Raw genomic sequence first — 16,746 nt, 5'->3', positions numbered from 1 at the left:
TAAGAGGTGAGGCTAATAGGAGGAAGGTATGTCATTGGGGGCATGCCCATGAAGGGATATTGGGACCTTTCCTCTCTTGTTTTTTGCTTTCCAGCAGCTGTGAGATCAGCAGATTCTTCCACCATGTGCTGCTTCCATGATGTATTTCCTTGCCACAGGCCCAAAAGCAATGGGCCAACTAACCGTGAATTGAGCCTCTGAAACTGTGAGCCAAAACAAACCTTTCCTCTTCTTTAAGTTCATTACCCTACGTATTTTGTAACACTAATAAGAAACTGGCTAACGAACCACATAACCAATAAATGAAACACTACCCCAAAGTCTTAAAGTACAAGTCTGTTTTCTAAATGGTAATTGTTATAGATCACAACTTGTAAAGCAGGAAGGCCTCTAAAATCATTGGTTTTTCACTCTGAGCCTGGAGGGGGTCCCAGCTCTTAGCACTAGTGAGGGGAGTACTTACACTTGAACCTAGGTTTTCTGATTCCAATGCCAGCTTCTTTCTCTCCTGTTTCAGTTAGAATTCTTTTGCTTGCAACTGTTTAATATATTTTGTCTTAGTTTCTATTTGGAGAAAGGGGAAGGTGTTACCTATCATGCACTAAACAAAATTCAAACATACAATCCTTACATTTTTTTCAGAGAAGAGCCTGAAGGGAGTTTAGTTCTAAGAGGATGAAGACCCAGGTTTCCTGACTTCCAATAGGGTCAGGATTGTAGGAGAGTGGACAGTATGAAACACATTTTGTTAATGGCAGAGAGACATGCTTTGTAGGAGCGTGGGTTGGGGGAAAGCCCAACTGGGGAGCTGCAGGTGTGCATACAAGGTTTATGGGGAAAGAAGTGTTTGAATCTAGAGCTATTTTTGGTTGTTGAATTTCACAGTTTTCTGTTGATGTGTAACTAACCACCTGAAAATGTGGTGGCTCAAAACAATAATTTATTTGTTTATTTATTTTGATGAGACTGAGTTTTACACTCAGAGTGCAAAGCAGGCACTCCACCACTTGACCCATACCTCCGGTCCATTTTGCTCTGATTATTTTGGAGATGGGGTCTTGAGAATTATTTTCTCAGCTGGCCTTCAACTTCGATTCTCCTTATCTCAGCCACTCAAGTAGTTAGGCATGAGCCACGGTTACCCAGCTCAAAATAATAATTTAGTATCCCTTGAGGTTCTATGACTTGAATGGGCTTAGGTGGGTGGTTTTCACTTTTGGTCTGTCATGAAATTGCAGTCAAATGGAGCCCAGGAGTCATTTGAAGACTCAACTGATCTAGACCTGAAAGATGTATTTTCATTCCCAGATCTAGTGCTTTTGCTGGAAAAGCTGGAAGGGCGGAGGTCTAGCTGAACATTTCAGTCTCTTCATGTGGAATCCCACAGGGCTAGTTTTGGCTTCCTTATAAGCAAGGTGGTCTCAATTCAGTTAGATTTTTTTTTTAACTTGTTAATGGACTTCTTCCAGTACCATATTTTCTGTAGTACCAAGGTGAAATCTATAAGGCTTTCTATGAGCTGGCATCGGAGGTCATGTGGATTCATCTATGCTGCATTCTTTTAATCACGGGCCCAGATGAGATTCAAGGTGAGAGATCTACACGAGATATGAATGCCAGGTGGTATAGTTCAGTGGGGACCAATTTGGAGACCAGCCCCTGTAGTGCAGATCATAGATTAGGCCCTCTGAATGCAGACTTTGTTATTATGCATGTAGGTAAGTGAACTTTTCTAACAGGACTTTCTAAATGCATGAGATATAGAAGTGAACAAAACAGGTGGAATCCATCTTGTTGTGGATTCTACAGTCTAGTGGGAGAACCCAAAATATGAAAAGTATATTCAACCCTTTGTATCCCCGGGTTCTGCATTTCTCAGGTTCAACCGACTGCATATCAAAATGTATTTAGGTTTACAATGGTTGCATCTGTCTGCACTGAACTTATACAGACTTTTTTCCTTGTTATTATTCCCTAAACAGTATAGTATAACAACTATTTATGTAGAATTTACATGCTATTAGGTATTATAATTAATCTAGAAATGATTTAAAGTATATGGGATGTGAATAGGCTATATACGAATAGTATACATATTATATAGGGGACTTGAGCATCCTCAGAATTTGGTATGGGAGGGTCTCAAAAACAATCCCTAGAGGATCCTGAGGGACCACTGTACATAAACAGCAGTTTCAATGGATAAGCGTTATAAAGAAAATAAAATATAAAAGGGTAGAGAGGGAGGCCTATTTTATACAAGATGATCAGGGAAGCCTCTTTGAGAGGTGACATCTCAACTGAGCCTTCAATGACAAGAAGGAGGAAGCCCTGTAAAGGTCTGGATGCAAAAGTTGCCAGCTAGAGAAATGAGCTGGGCAGAGACTCTGAGACAGGTCTGAGCTTGTATTATTCTAAGAATAGCAAAAAGCTAGCTGTTGAGTAGCTCAAGTGGTAGAGCACCTGTCTTGTAAGTGTGAGACCCTGAGTTCAAACTCCAACATTGCAAAAATCCAAAAAAAGGCTGTTGTTCTTCATTGTGCCTGCAGTATAAGGGGGGAGAAGAAGATTGGTAGAAGAAGGTTGATAGCTCATGCAGATAATAGCTTTCCTGTCCATCTGTTTTCTCCCTTCATAATGGAATCATCTCAAAAACAAGGACCTTGACCATTGTATTCACCATAAGTATCCATAGGGCCTGCTTCATCTTAGATGCTCAAGAAATATTTCTTGGGTGAATCAATCATTAGGTGGTTATTTCTAGCCACTGATGCAAACCACACTCCTGTTGAATTCTTAACTGACCTGAGATGTTCTAATATTGAGTAATACCGGTATTTTTTTCCCTTTGCAGAGGGGGAAAGGGTGAATAAAAAAGAAGCTCAATAGAAAATTTCCCCTTGTAAGTAAAAAGGAAACCCTTTGGCTCATGCTACTTGTCACTTGTCTGCTAGAAAAATGCAAGTGTTCAAACAGATCAGAGAGGTCCCATGTCTCCCAGATGGTCTAGCTCTGGAGCAAGTCCATAGTCACTGTTTATAATTCACAGGCAACAATTTAAAGTTATGGAATTTCTCATTTTTTTCTTAGAGAAACATTCATGCAGCCTCTTCCTTTCCTTGTTTTGGGAACTAAGATCACACCACTATGAGGACTGGCCTTTTTCTTTCCTCCCACCATGTTTTGGCATGTTTTGTTTCTCTCCCTGTGAAATGTTTTGACAATTCAGTCCCTGCATTGCCATTGTCATAGTGTCTTGAAGCAGCTAATGTTTAATTATTGTTAAAGTACTTTCAGCAATTACATGTTTTCTCTTTGTCACTTGTATTGCACACATTTTACTATCAATTCTTTTTTATTCTTTTTTATACTTTCATTTTTAACAATTCCTATTAGCATTTTCCTATGTTTTCTTCCATTTTTTTCTCTATGTAGCATTATTCATGAAAAAAAAAAATACTCCCAAGAAACAAGTTAGCCAAGAAGGAACAAAAGAGAAGGGACACAGAAAAGTCCTTGGGAAAATAAGAAAGTTTTTCATTTTTTCAATAATCTACAGATTTACTTTACTTTTACTATTTGGCTTAATCTTATAAATAGAACCTTCATGTAAGGCAATTTGTGTAGTTCCTTCCCTCCCTCTTCCCCTTCTCTCTCTCTCCCTCCTTTCCTTCTTTCCTAAAAACAATTTAGGATGCCTTTCATATTCTAGGTGATGGAGCTATAAAAATAAATAAGCACCATACTTGCTATGGTGAGTTTGCAGTCCTGTAGAAGGAACAATATTTACCAAACATACATATATAGAACCTTAGTCAAAAATGGTCATGTTTTTGTTTCACAACTAGACCCTTGGTGCTAAGTACCATCATGGTGTCAAGTGGTAAGAAAGAGAAGGGGATGGCCATTTGGTGCTTCCTGTTCTTCTATTTTGGGTCACACATAAGCCACCCTTCCTCCCCTTGCACATAACTTTCAGAAAGGCTCCAGACTGGAAGTCAGTAGAACTGGGCTCTAGTCCAAGCTGTGTGCTTTGTGTTGGAATGTGAATCTATTAATGGAATACACCATGATGGGTAACAGAATGGCTGGCCTTAAGGAAAGGGCTTAGACCTCACAGTTGCAGCAGTATCACTTCCTTCTGCCTTTACACAGACAAACTATAGACTGAGGGGGAAATTTTTTTATACAGAAGCTTCATATGAACCAACTGCAAAAAACTTAAAACATTTTCATGAGGAGAGAGTAATTACTGAAATCTACTCACCTAGGAAGACAAGTGCATTTACCCGCTTCCTATAGGGCTTTGTATTTTGCATTGTTTTTATTTTTAAAAGTATACCAAATGAAAATAGAGTGTTTCCTTGTGTGGTAAGGTCATACTAATTAAAGTCAGAATTTAAATTTAATTTAATAGTAATCAAAATTCAAATTAAAAATTTATCTGTATTCCAACTCAGCAAATTATATATATTAAATTCTCCACTAAGACATGTTTCAGAGAGAGAGACAGACATTGGATATGCTTGGTGTAATAGAATCCCTAGCCTCTAGATTTTAAAAAAACATTATACAAAGTTGTAGTAGACAGCACAGAAAAGCAGCTGGTGAGAGCTGCTAGGAACAGTCTTGGGTCCTGGCTTCTTGCTGTACTCCCAAGATGGTCCCACAGTATTTATTTTTCTGCTCTTGGGTGTCCAAGGGATTTCTTGTGGCGTCCTTTCAGTAAACAACTTTTCCTGTTTGAGCTAGCTGAGTGAGTTGTCCTGGAAACAAGAGCCCTGAACTGGAGGTAGAATAAGGGAATGTCTGAGAGTCAGACAATGTAGGAATCATCATTGACCAAGTGACTTTCCTTCTCTATACCTTCAGTTCCTCACCTGTGGAGAAAAGAGGAACAGCAGAAGCCTTTATCTTGTAGAACACTGGGAATTAAGAAAGAGAATGTGTATTATAAATGGTTTCCTAGGCACTTGATTCATATGAACTGTTGTGATCATTATTACATTATTAACCAGAGTCCTTTAACAAATTGAGGCTATTGCCCTCCCTTATTTCATCAGTCCTTGGTATTTAATGGTAACCCTCAGTGTGTACAGTATTAATGTCACATGCTGGAGGGAGTTACTAAAGACATAGAGATGTGACCTCTGACCTCCTCTCTGTACTCAGCCCTATTCAGGATAATTTCTTCATGTTAGAAATTAATACTGCATCCTTAGATCAGGGGTATTGATCTATTTAACTTGCTAGATCTTAGCCATAATCTCCCACTATTCCTTGCTTTCTTTTTTCCCCCCGACTCTCTCAGATGCCTTCGTTACCTCAAAAGCTTTAGCTTAACTAGTAAAGGAACTACTGGAATAAAGATTTAATCATTATGAACTCTTATGGAGTGGAGACTTCTGATAGCTCAGGTGATTGTGTGTCCTTTCTGCTTGGGACAGTTTCGATTTAGTCCTGCTATTCTGGCATAATTATAATATAGTCCCTCTTTCATTCTCTAAATGTGTCTTGGTTGATATAGTTTAGATAACCAATCTATATTATTGACCAGACTAAATTAACTCATTTGTTTAGAGTAGGCATCTAATGAGCCCATATCTTGACTTGCTGTCTGGAGGCTACTCTCTGTCACGCCTTGTACATTCAACTTCTATTAAGTGACTTGAAATTTGCCAGAAGATTGGTGTAAAAAAATATATGCAAGAATGTCAAATTATCACAATTACTTGAAAAACAACTCAAGCTCATGTTCCATTCATATCAAACCAGAGCATCTCTTTATACACAGAGTTCTCAGCTTCATGACCCAATCAAGATTTTGGGTCTCACTGTTATTACTTATCTTGACCTTATTAATCACAAGATAGAAGTTTTGTTCAGACCTCATTAAATCACACTTATGTTGACACTGAGGCTGTAAGCAATCTGGCTTAATTCACGGATGCTTTCCTTGACTCTTTGTTCCAGAAGAAATCATGAGTAATCCTACTCTTTTGCAAGAAGAATTTGAAGGCTGCTTCTGCTAAACCCTAGGCACTGGTTTTCAGTTTAGTTACTCAGTGAACTAATTCCTGAGAGTCTTGGGTATCTAATGAGTAAACTTCTAATAAGTAAACTCTTTGATGAAAAACAACAACAAAAAACTATAGCATACACAGAAAAAGCAACAAAGTCAGGCTCAGGATTCCTTTACTTTGTCAGTTATCAGTTTCCATTTTTGTTATCTGCCCCATTTAAAAGTAGCTACCTTGTGGGTATGGACTAAGAAGGGTATATGGGGACTTTTAGTGGTACTAGAAATGTCCTGTATGTTGATATAGTGGTAGTTAGTTAACCGGGTGTGTGCATATGTAAAAATACATTGAACAAACACTGAAGACATATATATATATATACACACAACAAATTCAGCTAAACCTCAACTTTAGCAAGTAAAAGGAAAAGCCTCAAATCTCTTCAGCCAGAGCTGATAAACAAAAAATGCATTCTGAGTTAGTAAAGTAACAGAATGAAGAAAGAAAACAACCATCATAAAGTCTGTATCTCTTGGATACTAATATGATCTTTGTCTATTTATCCCTTTCATTCTTTTCTATGGATAAGTGCCTGATTATTTCTGCTTTACTTAATATTTGATAATAAAACTTCTAGTTATGGCAAAGAGTTTTTGGATAGGATTTTTTTCCTGCCTATTCTCACTCATATTTATTTTAGTATGTAACATTGTAAAATGTTAAACTTTTAACTGTGCATTTTTGTTGTTGTTGTTTTCTGTAACCTACAAAGTATCTGTTGAAAACTTCCTAGAAACCATACCAGCCATGGTTTATGAATAGTATGCGTCTTTTTCTGTTCCTAGTTTATCACGTAGCTGTTTAAAAAGTTAGTTGAGGGCTAGGGGTGTGGCTCAAGTGTTACAGCGCTTGTCTAACAAAAAAAACGTTATTTGAGGTGTATAATTGAAAGCATCCAGAGAAGCAAACAGCATTTCAATATAAAATAGCTGCATTGCAAAGGAGAAACTTCTAGATGAAAAAAAAAAAAAGAATTCAATGCCCTCAAAGATCCTATATTTTACTTTCTATCTCCATAGGGTATTTTATTTATTTATTTATTTATTTTTGTGGTACTGGGGCTTGAACTCAGAGCCTACACCTTGAGCTACTCCACTGGCCCTTTTTTGTGAAGAGTTTTTTTGAGATGGGGTCTTGAGAACTATTTGCCTAGGTTGGCTTCAAACCACGATCCTCCTGATCTCTGCCTACTGGGCTACTGGGTAGCTAGGTGAGTCACTGGCGCCCAGTGGGTATTTTAGTAATGAGTAGCCAATCATATAATAATCTGGTTCACTAGACATAGGGGAGTTTAAAACTATGATTATAGCAATTAAAGAAAAGAGAAGGGGGTTGGAACGCATACAGTTATTTGAGTGCTTCCCATGTGCCAGCCACTATACAAGCATGGATTATGTAATCCTTCAAACAGCCCTATGATGATTAACTCATTGAAGCAAGATGAAGGTGAGGGAATATGGTTGATGGACTTCATATACTTGTATGAAATGGAATGATGAAACCTCTTGCAATTGCTGTAAGTGAGGCAGAGAAGGGCATGAGGGAGCAGGAAAGGGAGATGGTAGGGGTCATCTAAACAATGTACAATGTAAGGCCATTTGGAATTGTCACAATGAATCGCCCCTGTACAATGAATATATCCTAATAAAAATAGGAAAACAAAGAAACTGAGATTGAGAAGAGACAAACAATGTGACCTACATCTCACAATTAGTGTGTTAGTTTTGCTGTTTTCTAAAGCTTGCCTTCTTTCCACCTTGTATTATCTCTAGTGATGTCACAAGGAGTGAATTCCAGTGTGAGTAAAAGGTTCAAGGTATTTTTGAGATAATCTTATCAATCTCAATTGTTTGGAGATAGGGAAACAGTGTCCAGGGAGCTTGTGTTGTGTCCACTTGTACAGCATACAACTCAACTATCAGTTTCTCCTGAAAGCTTCCTCTACATCCTTTCCTACCTCTCTACCTCCTCCTGCCCATATCACAGTCAGAATTAAAACCTTTTAATTGTGCATTATAGATGGTCAAGAGTGAGAAGCTTCTGGAACCTAGGCTTAAATTCCTAATCTACAATTTACTAGTTGTGTGTCCTTGGTTAAGTGACTTAACCTTTCTGAACTTCCGTTTCCTCAGTGTAAACAGAGGATAAGTTTCTTCTTTTTTTTTTTTAATTGGTGGTGGGACCAGGGTTTGAACTCAGGACCTGGTGCTTGCCAGGCAGGTGCTCTACCACTTGAGCCACTCCACCAGCCCTTTAAACAGAGAAATAGTAATAGTGGTTTTGGCAACTGAATGAGGTAACACTTGATGGAAAGCCTTAGGATAGTATGTGGCATGTAGAAAGTGTCTGATGAGTATTGGTGATTGAGTTTAGTTATTGTGCTGCATAATTCTATCTTTATTGGTGGCTGCATGTGTACAGGCTAGTCTCCCCATTGACATGGAAATGGATCTCACATACCTTTGTAATCCATCTCTTTTCCCTTCTTCCCTTCAGTACAAAGACCATGCTTAGCTATTCCAGACACTGAATAAAGGCCTATTGAATTGATTTAGTTATGCCAGTTAATGGCTTTCTAAATTTTCTGCCTTTTTCTACTTTCCCCAGTTCATAACTTCATCCCTTCCAAAAGTCAAGACTGCCAGACTTACTACTCTTGAGGATGTTGATTGTAGATTTCCAGGCTGGCCTTTTCCCCCAAGGTTTCCCAATGCTTTTAGAAATCTAAAAGTACAAGTGTAGTTGTATAGGCCCATGATTCCATGTAGGAATTTGTTATTTTTTGTTGTTCCTTATTAAAAGATTAACATAAAGTGTGACTTGACTTTCTATTCTTGGCATCATGAAGTTGATGACACCTGGTCTGGTGTAACAAGTAAGTAATCTTAATATGTGCTTTCTATTCATAACTTCCCATTTCCATTGACACTGGTACTACTAGCTGACATGAGTAAAAATCAGGATTTTGACTCCTTTTGCTTTCTTGACATTTTCCCTCTCTAATATAAACAAGGCTAGTTTAACTCCAAGGCTTCCTTTTCTTGGGTTATATTGAGACTGTAAGATCCTGGAATTTCTTAGTTTCAGGGAAGGTAGATATTGTTTTTTGGCTTCCATTTGTAGAATTTAACCTCAGCTTTCCAATAGTACCAGACTATTCTTTTCAAAAGTATGGTATGCAGAACTTTGTGACAAGCTTTCTAAAAATGTGATCCTCAACTATTGGACTTCAGCAAAGATAAAGCTAAAGCTTTAATCCCAGCCAAAGCTAGACTTTGGCAAAGCTGTGGATATTTTTTTAAAAATAAATTTCATCTCTAATGTTTTAAGATTGAAATACTATTCAATATCTAATGTTTGCAAAAATGATGCTGTTATTTTACTGTGAACTTTGTAAATTATTCTTTTCCAGATTGCCTTTTCTTTGTTAGAAAAACCTAGAGATGGTATCTCTGACCTTTGTGAAAATTTAGACACTTTTATGTTATTAAATGTGAATCTTTTAGTGTATTAAACTCTATTTCAGGACATATGAAGTTGCATTTAAGTAAGATGAAATAGCATAGGAAAGTTTTGATACATAAAATTATAATAAAAAGGTAACTTTCTTGAATATTTAATTTTACATTGAGTTGACTTTGTATTAAATTTCTTTTCCCCTTTTGTCTCTTCCTCTACAGTCTAAACCTTGTAAGGGGCAGTTCATTGTCTCTTCTGATGAGTCCTCCATGACTAGAGTCTATTATAAGTCACACACACACACACACACACACACACACACACACACACACGAGGTAGTTTATCACCACTACAACTGCCTTACAAGAAACACTAAAGGGAATTCATCAAGTTGAAATGAGAGGAAAATAATTAGTAACATGAAAATATAAAACTTATTCATAGACTAAGTATGTTAAATTCAAAATACCCTGAAATGTTGAAGTATAAATCACTTTTAATCCTAAAAAGACAAAATATCTATAACTACTCTAATTTGTTCATGGATGCACAAATATTAAAAGGTGTAAACTGAGACATAAATAATCAGCTGTACATGTAAGAAGTAAAAGTATAGAGTTTTTGCAATGCAGTTGAAGTTAAGCTCATCAAACTATAAGATATTTTATGTGAACCTCAGAATCAAAAAGAAAAAATCCCTTTAGTTCATACACAAAAGATAAAGAAAAAGGAATCAAAGCATACCATTACAAAAGAAAATCATCTAATCCTACAGGAAGATAAAGGAAAGGAAGAAAAGAACTATAAAATGGAAAGAAATGAACAAAATGGCAATAATCACTTATCAATAATTACTAAAAATGTAAATGGATTAAACTCATCAACTAAAAGGCAAAAAGTGTCTGAATGGATTTAAAAAAGTGGGATCCAGTGATATTCTGTTTATAAGATATTCACTTTAGATTTAAAGATACACATGAAAGTGAAGGATGGAGAAGATATTTTATGCAAATTGTAACCAAAAGAAAACAGGGGTAGCTATATCAGAAAAAAATAGATTGTAAATTTAAAACTATCTCTAGAGACAAATAAGCTCATTATAAATGATAAAAGGATAATTTCATTTGGAAGATATAAGCATTATAAATATACACATGTCCGACACAAGAGTACCTGAATATATAGAGGAACTATTGACAGATCTGAGATAAAATTGATGGCAATATAATAGTAGGAGACATCAGTACCTCACACTAATAAATAGAACATCAGTACAGAAAACCAATATGAAACCATTTGACTTAAAAATATTATAGACAGAAGTTTGTATGTATAAACTTTCCTCCTTAAAACAACATAATTCTCATTCTTTTCAAGTGCACATGGAACATTCTTCAGAGTAGATCACAAAACAAGTCTTAACAAATTTAAGAAAATCAAAGTTCAGTCTACTTCTTTTTCAGTTATAAGTATGATACCAGAGATTAGTAACAGCAAGAAAACTGGAAACTTCACTAATACATGAAAACTAAATTACATACTCATGTACAGCCATTTGTCAAGGAGGAAGTCAAAAGATATTTCAAACAGTATCAGTATACAACTGGAAAGGAAAACAACAACATACCAAACCTGTGGGATGCAGCAAAAGCAGTTTTAAGATAAAGGTTTATAGTAATTAATGCTTATATTAAAAAAGAAAAAAAAGACCTCAAGTAAACTACCTAATGTTTTAGTCAAGGAAGTAGACAAAAAACAAAACAAAACTAATCCCAAAGTTAACAGAAGGAAGGAAATAGTAAAGATTAGTGCAGAGCTAAGTCAAATAGAGAATAAAGTCATAATAGAAAAGAATCAATGAAACTTAGAATTGGTTCTTTGAAAAGAAATGCAAAATTGACAAGACGAAAAGGAGACTTAGCTAAAATCAGAACTGAAAAAGGAAACATTACAACAGATGTCTCAGAAATAAGAAGAATCTTACAGAACTATTATGAACAATTATATACAAACACACTGTATAACCTAGAAGAAAGGAATACCTGGAAGTATACAATCTGCTAAAACTGAATAAAAAGAAATAGAAAGTATGCTACACATGGAAAAATGAAGAACCACCACTTGCTGAAACATATGTGGCTATTTTTTCCAGGTCTGAGGAAAGAACAAGGTGCATATAAGTGATGTGCAAGTCTTGGAGTATCAAAAAGGGAATTTTCAGACCCTCCTGTACAACCTAGTTGTTTGAGTTAGCATACTGCCATTTTCATCTTCCTAATACAGCTGCTTTTCTTGAAAGGAAGAAAGGAGGAAGGAAGGAAAGAAAGGAAAGAGGGAAGGAAAAAAGGAAGAAAGGAAGAAAGGAAAAGCTTGAATAAACCACTACCAAATAAGGAGATTGAATCAGTATTCAAAAGGCTCCCAACAATGGAGTAGAGATGTAGCTCAGTGGTAGAGCATTTGCTTACATCCGTGAGGCCCTGGGTTCAATTCCCAGCAGTGAGAAAACAAAAACAAAACAAAAAACACTCAACAAAGAAAAGCCCAAGACCAGATGTCTTCACAAGTGAATTCAAAGAAGAATCGACACAATTCATTCTTCTAAAAAAAATAGAAGAGGAACAATTCCAAGCTCATTCAGTGAGAAAAGTTCACCCTGATACTAAAACTAGACAAAAACACTGTATGAAAGGAAAGCTACAGGCCACATCACTGATGAACACAGAAGCAAAAAAACAAACAAAAAAAAAAACAAAAAAAACATCCTTCCCAAAACACTAGCAAACCAAATTCAATAGCATGTTAAAAGGACAATAAATCATGATCACATGGGATTTATCCCTGGATGTAAGGATGATTCAACAAATGCACATCAATACATATGATACAACACATTAAAAACAAAAGAAAGACCATATGATCATCACAGGGGGCACAGAATAAATGTTTATGATTAAAACTGTCAGCAAAATAGATACGGAAGGAACATACCTCAATATAATAAAGCCATATATTTAAAAAATCCCATGATAATCAGTGGGAAAACTGATGACTTTTCTGTGAAGATGCAGTAAAAGGCAAAGATGCACATTCCTACCAGGTCTTTTCAACACAGTGCTGGAAGTCCTAGCATGAGCAATTAGACAAGAAAAAGAAATAAAAAGTACCCAAGTAGGAAAGGAAGAAAATTATCTTATCTACAGAGGAAATGATCATATAGGTAGAAAACCCAAAATATTCCACCAAAAAGCTGTAAGAACTAATAAATGAATTCAGTAAATTTGCAAGACATAATAAAATCAGCATATGAAAATCGACTGTGTTTCTACATATAAGCAATGACCTATTCAAAAAGGAAATCAAGAAAATAATCCCACTGGCCATGGCTACAAAAATAATAAAATACTCAAGTAAATTTAACAAGGAAGTGAAAGACTTGTAGACTGAAAATTATAAAATATCAGTGAAGGAACTTGAAGAAGACACAGATACATGGAAAGATACTTTGTGTTCATGGATTAGAAGAACTAATATTGTTATAATTGACCATACTATCCAAAGTGATCTATAGATTCAATGCAATTCCTATTAAAATCCCAAAGGCATTCTTTACAGAAATAAACAAAACAGTTCTCATATTTGTATAGAACCACAAAAGACATGAAATAACCAATGGAATCATGAGCGAGAACAAAGTGTGAAGCATCACATTCCCTGATTTCAAAATAAATTACAAAGCTATAGTGATCAAAATGATATGATACTGATATAAAAACATATATATGGGCCAATGGAACAGAATTAGGAGCCTATTAATAAATCCATGAATCTATAGTCAACCAATCTTTGACAAGCATGCCAAGAGCATGCAATGTCAAAACAACAGTCTCTTCAATAATCATGGAAAAACTGGGCTTGTGTGTGCAGAAGAATGAAATCAGAGCTTTAGCTCTTATCACATACAAAGATCAACTTAAAATGGATTAAAGATTTAAGTATGACTTGAAACTATAAAACTACTAGAAGAACACATAGAGAAAAGCTTCATGACATTGATCTGGGCAATGATTTTTTTGTGTGTGTATGACTCCAAACCACAGATAACAAAAGCAAAAATTGATAAATAGGACTGCAACCAATGAAAAAGCTTCTGTATAGCAAAAGAAATGATCAACAGAATGAAGAGACAGCCTGAGAAATGGGAGCAACATATCAAACCATACAGCCAGTAAGGAGTTAATGTTCAAGATAGAAGAGAAACTCATGCAACTCAATAGCAAACAAGCAAACAAAACCGCAAAAGCCTGATTAGTAAGTGGGCAAAGGGCTTTTAGAGGTAATTTTTGAAAGAAGACATATAAAAGACTAATGGGTACATGAAAATTTGCTCAATATCATTACTCATTGGAGAAATGTGAATCAAAACATGATGAAATATCACCCCACACCTGTTAGAATGGCTATTATTAAAAAGACAAAAACAAGTGTTGGCAAGAATGTAGCGAGCAGAGAACCTGTACACCCTTGGCATTCTGTGTATGTTAGATCTGCTAAGAGAGTGGTCTTCAGTGTTCTCAGAACAACAAATGAAAAACAAAAACACAAAGGCAGACTGGTGCATAACTCAAGTGGTAGAGTTCTTGGTTAGCATGCACAAGGCCCCCAGAATTTAAAACAAAACAGCCTGGTGCAGGTGGCTCACACTTGCAATCCTAGCTACTCGGGAGGCAGAAATCAGGAGGATCAGGGTTTGAAGCCAGTCCCAGGGAAATAGTTTGAGAGATGCTATCTTCAAAATACCCAACACAAAATAAGGCTGGTGGAGTGGCTCAAGTAGTAGAGCTCCTGCTTAGCAAGCATGAGGCCCTGAGTTCAAACTCAGTACTGCCAAAAAATAAAACAAAACAAACAAAAAACAAAATCCCAAATGAAAGCAAAAGTAACATGAATGAATGAATATGTTAATTAGATCATGGTCATCATTTCACAATGTATACCTATGTAAAAAACCAGCACATTGTACACCTTAAATACATACAATATTTATTTGTCAATTACACTTCAATAAAATTAGAGAAAACCATTTCCACTTGTTCTGGCTGCTTTTGACATTTCAGCCTGACCTCATTCTTTTTAGCATTTTTCATTTTAGCATTAATACTTGGTTTAATTTTTTTTTCAGTCCTAGCAATTAAAAAAAAAAAACTTCAAAAAAGGGAAGAAAGAAAATGAGTGTTTGTATATGCAAGTTAACTTTCCATGAGGACAGGATTGTGGACTTTGTGTTGCCTGGAGCCAAGTGGGGAGGATTAGAGAGACCAGCTCCTGGAGTTCCCTTGTTGCTTCTCTCCCATCCTCTGTCAAGCCAGGCTCTCTGGGACCTTTCAGGTCCAAGAAGTCATGATTCCAAACCATTAAGGGAGTTCAGACTGTTAAATTCAGATTAAGGTAAAGTGGAATATTTTGAAATGTGCTGACTAGGGAAGTGATTAGAGAATGAACTTCACTGATTATAATTAATAGATTGTACTTATTCTTAGCTCGTTTTGTACATTAAAGAATTTAGCTGAGACTAAATGTTAGCCATATTATAAAATCCTTTTAGTCTGTTTCTTAATCAGCTGTATGTTTCTTTTCTAATTACAAAACATTGTTTTCCAATTTTCTCAAGGAAAAGTATCTTCTAATCACAAAGTACATATAACTGAGTTATAAAAACTGTGGCCCAAAGCAAAAGGATGGTTCAATCTAGTTCATTCTTAGAAAATGGTTTTGAGAGTTATTCATGAATGTACTTTGAAGACCTCTAGCTATAATTTGATGACTTGATGCTAATAGTCACTCAAATATTCTCTAAGCTAGCCTTAGGCTGTTTCATAGCTAAGTGTTATTAATTTAGCTAGCTCACTCTTGGTAAGAAAGAAAAACATATGAACTACTCCTATGGCTTTTATTTCATAGAATTGCAGTTCTTAGGATTAGGAAAAACTTCACAGGTCCTATTGTATGTATGTTCTAGTCTCCTCTAAACATCTGCAATGACCCCACCAGAATCTAAACTGGATGACAGAACCATGACTGTTTCATTCACCTGTGTATAGCCAACGTTGAGCCTCCTGAATAAGCTTTTAATTAAAGAATGCATAGTGTGGAATAGATCTATTAAAAATTTAAACACATTTGGCTATAGGGAGCTCAGTTCTGCTCACAATGGCCCAGTCTTCTTAGACTATTTTAGTTGTTCAGAGTCCTTTTTTTTAATTGACTGGACTGTTAATCTCTTCTTGCTGGCTTATCTAGATTTAGTTCTTCGGGTTTCATAGACTTGCTCTACTATATGATAAGCTTTCAAACATCTGAGTTACCTTTATGCCCTATTTTCTCTACCTAACCTCCAAGGTTTTCTTCTGCAGACTGATAACCCTCATCCTTTAACAACTGACATAGATACGAATATCTCCTGTTCTCAAATGCTCTCTTTAAGTGTGTGCCAGATTGTTGTCTGTGCATGGTACCCAGAATGGCTCAGGGGAGGCCATACCAGTGTGGGATAATTACATATGCATTGTAGAGACTAGTTTTGCTCTTTGCTCTCAAATTAACTTTTCTTTTTTGAGGAAATGATTTTTTCAGCTCTCCAGAGAGAACTTCAACTTCAGTCTTAAAACCCTGCCTCTTATGAAAACAGCCAAGATGCCCCACTACTGACGAATGGATCAAGAAAATGTGGTATCTATACACAATGGAATTTTATGCAGCCATGAAGAAGAATAAAATGTTATCATTCGCTGGTAAGTGGATGGAATTGGAGAACATCATTCTGAGTGAGGTTAGCCTGGCCCAAAAGACCAAAAATCGTATGTTCTCCCTCATATGTGGACATTAGATCAAGGGCAAACACAAGAAGGGGATTGAACTTTGATCACAAGATAAAAGCGAGCGCCCACAAGAGAGATATGAGGATAGGTAAGACACCTAAAAATTAGCTAGCATTTGTTGCCCTCAACGCAGAGAAACTAAAGCAGATACCTTAAAAGCAACTGAGGCCAATAGGAGAAGGGGACGAGGAACTAGAGAAAAGCTTAGATCAAAAAGAATTAACCTAGAAGTTAACACACATGCACAGGCAATTAATGTGAGTCAACTCCCTGTATAGCTATCCTTATCTCAACTAGCAAAAACCCTTGTTCCTTCCTATTATTGCTTA

At 36.2% G+C, this 16,746-nt stretch overlaps 1 protein-coding gene and 1 long non-coding RNA gene across 8 annotated transcripts in view; one reads left to right on the top strand and one right to left on the bottom strand.

Moving 5' to 3' along the window:
* Positions 1-16,746, top strand: part of LOC141424119 (uncharacterized) — a 536,343-nt gene that overhangs the window by 3,305 nt on the left and 516,292 nt on the right. For both annotated transcript variants that reach the window (XR_012448988.1, XR_012448989.1), the window contains exon 2: positions 95-16,330. This is a non-coding gene — a long non-coding RNA (uncharacterized lncRNA). The remainder of the gene's footprint in view (positions 1-94; positions 16,331-16,746) is intronic.
* Positions 1-16,746, bottom strand: part of Gramd2b (GRAM domain containing 2B) — a 91,718-nt gene that overhangs the window by 58,751 nt on the left and 16,221 nt on the right. The gene's annotated exons all lie outside the window — the stretch shown is intronic.

Source organism: Castor canadensis, chromosome 6, assembly GCF_047511655.1.
Source record: "Castor canadensis chromosome 6, mCasCan1.hap1v2, whole genome shotgun sequence".
Taxonomy (NCBI): Eukaryota; Metazoa; Chordata; class Mammalia; order Rodentia; family Castoridae; genus Castor; species Castor canadensis.
The sequence above is the reverse complement of the archived record's forward strand: the minus strand, read 5'-3'. Positions and strand labels throughout refer to the sequence as shown.